Raw genomic sequence first — 3,027 nt, 5'->3', positions numbered from 1 at the left:
CGTGACATCTAACTTCTCCAGGGCAAAGAGCTGGTGATCCACCTGCACGGACCACAGCAGCTTGTCTGCTTCCTCCATGAGCTTCAGTGTCCCATCCAGGGTGCAGAGGGCGAAGAGGCCAGAGCTACCACTCTCCGGACTGTGGCCTTGTTTGATGTTGCCTATCAGGTGAGTAGAGACATTCTTGTTGTGGATACGGCCAGATGTCTGGTGCAGCACTACATCCTGGGCAGCTGTGGTCTCTCTACTGCCCTCCACGGCCTCCTCAGAGGCAGGAGAGGATCTAGGATCCTTGTTCCAGGTGCACAGAAGAACTGTGTAAGCACAGCCTGGCTGAGATACTATCAGTTCAGGAACACCCAGTGGCCCTGGGGTCACCGAGAGACTGTCCACCTGGCCCTCCAGCATCCATTTCTTGAGGGACACCAGCTGTCCTGTCAGGTGTCCAGTGCCCTCCGACAGCTCTTCCCAGCGGAAGGCTCGCACCACACGGTCTGTGTGTCCTACCACCAGTTCACAACGCCCATCTCCATCAATGTCGCTGATCAGCATGACCTTGGTGTTGGCTGGGATGTGCTGCTTGAAGACAGGACGCTGCTCCTCTCCCACTAGTGCCTCATGTTGTCCAGAGGCATCCAGCACCTTGGCGAGTGTCAGGTCAAACAAATGAAACCAGCCTTCAGCACTCACTGCTACTACCAGGTTCTTTCCTTTATTACACACATCTCCAACCCCAACACAAGTCAACATCCCCTGGCAGGTACAGGTGAGCCATGGCCGGCTGTCATCATTCTTATACACAGACAGCTTTCCACTGGTGTCTCCCACAACCAGTTCATTTAACGAGTCGTTATCTACGTCCCCGAGGCAGATCGCGTGTGGAAAAAGGCTCCCACTAAATTCCATCGCTGCGCGCTGCACAAAGCTAACTGACCTCATGGCATTTCCAGGGTCGAGAACAGAGGCGCCCTGCTGAATGGTCCCCAAACCGCTACCCGACACCGCGCCAGCAGAACGGGAACCTAAAGATGAAAGTTACAGCACCGCGGAACAGTCTAACCTAGGCCATACTCCATCATCCCGGACTACAATTTTCATTATAGAGGTCTTTCACTGTCTTGATTAGTTTGATTATAAGTATTTTTAAGCTATGTCAAGTGGAATTTATTTCCTGATTTGTTTTTTCTAGTTTATTATTTATGCAGAAAAGCTATGAACTTTCAAATGTTCATTTTTTGAAACTGAAACGTTAGCTTTTCATGAAAAATTAAGTGAATTATGAGAATGTGTATATATTATATGTATAGTTTTATTCACATATTTCCATTTATAATGCTCCATTCTTTTTTCCCTCAGGAGATTGAAATTACTGTCTAGTGTCATTTTCTTTCAGCTTGACCTTATGTAGTTCTTCTCTTAAATCAGGCCTCCTGCAAATGTATTACCTCAGTTTTTATTTATCTAAAGCTGTCTCTGTCTTACCTTCGTTAATGAAAGATCTTTGCATTTTGTTGTCAGGTTTTTCTCTTGCACTTGGAACATGTCATTCCTTTCCTTTTGTGCCTCACGTGGAACCAGAAATTAATCATATTATTGTTCCCTTATGTGTCATGAGTCACAACTCTTTTTTTTTAATGTTCTTTTTTTTCTTTCTTTCTTTCTTTATTTGTGTGTGTGTGTGTGTGTGTGTGTGTGTGTGTGTGTGTGTGGCCAGCTCAGCCCACCAGGGGGCGGGGCTGGCTGGCATGTGGTGCTGGGGGATTGAACCGTGGTCCCTGTGCTTTGTTGAGCTTGTTCTAAGTAGGTGCTCTAGACCACTGAGCCATCTCACCAGCCCCATGAGTCACAACTCTTGCAATTGTCCAGATTTTGTCTTTCACTTCAGCGATTTTGCAAAGACATTGTCTAGGTGTGTCTCTTTGCATTTATCTTCTTGGGATTCCCAGAAATTTTGCACACATAGAATTTTTACCCATCAAATCTAAGAATGTTTCAACTATTCTTTCCTTAAATATTTTTCCTTATTTATCTTTCTCCTTTTATTTTCTGATTCCCACTATCTATGTATTATAGTTTTACAGTTCCCTGAGCTTCTGTTCAAAGTTTTTCTGCTATTATTTTTCAGATTGATCAAATTTTTGACATATCTGCATTATTACAAAACTTAGAAAGTAAACTTGATAATGGAAATTCTTTCCCTGTTTTCAGTTTTTTCCTTCTTATCTAAACTTAGCTTCTTAGGCTAAGGAATGGTGGGAAAGCCTGATGAATTTCTGAATGGTAGTTAAATGTAGGCAGCAGGAAGACCTCCATTTCCAGAATCTAAAATTTGCTATAAATGGAAAGAAGTGAAGCATAATTTTACTATAATCAGTTGAGCTTTGCCACAAGATGAGCCTATTCTATCAGCAAAACAAAAGGATGGTCAGTCCTCTAGAGATGAAGTTTAGTGACCATTTTTTATTTTATTCAAATAGGTCATTTTCATGTATTTGTGGATTTAGGACAGAATAGGTGTCTTAGTTCATATATTAAGTGACTAATCAAAGCATTTGTTCCAAAAATCAGAATATACTTGCTCTGATTTTTGGAAGATGGTGGATGACTGTGTCCTTGGGAGGCTGAAGCAGGAAGATCACCATAATTCAAGGCCAGCGTGAGCTACATAGTAAGCTTAAGACCAGCTCAAGCTACATAGCACTATATAGCAAGACCTTGTTTCAGAAAAGAAAATCCATGCTCTCAGAGGAATTGTAATAAATGATGCATTTTGATTAGGTGAGTTTCTTACCTTCTTTTGCAGCCTCTAAATGTGAAAACAATAAGTATAATATAGAATTGTTATGAAGATAAGTAAGTTAATGTATGTTAACAGTTTGGAAAAGTGTGTCACAGTTTGGTTTTTGGAAACCGAAAAGTTATATATTAGTATTAAGATGATTTTTAAGATAACATTTGTATGATATTTTTGAATTTTACAGATGCACTAATATGCTAAACAAAATGGAATTTTAGGTATCTTGCAGT

At 41.5% G+C, this 3,027-nt stretch overlaps 1 pseudogene across 1 annotated transcript in view; it reads right to left on the bottom strand.

The window, feature by feature from the left end:
- Positions 1–1,043, bottom strand: part of LOC101568731 — a 59,339-nt pseudogene extending 58,296 nt beyond the window's left edge. Inside the window, exon 1 of the transcript XR_001117163.2 lies at positions 7–1,043. The product of XR_001117163.2 is annotated as a KICSTOR complex protein ITFG2 pseudogene (transcript). The remainder of the gene's footprint in view (positions 1–6) is intronic.
- Between the last annotated feature and the right edge of the window lie 1,984 nt (positions 1,044–3,027).

The sequence above is a fragment of the Octodon degus genome, unplaced genomic scaffold (genome assembly GCF_000260255.1).
Source record: "Octodon degus isolate 3935 unplaced genomic scaffold, OctDeg1.0 scaffold00005, whole genome shotgun sequence".
Classification (NCBI taxonomy): Eukaryota; Metazoa; Chordata; class Mammalia; order Rodentia; family Octodontidae; genus Octodon; species Octodon degus.
Note: the sequence above shows the minus strand (reverse complement) of the source record. Positions and strands in the feature narration are given on the sequence as shown.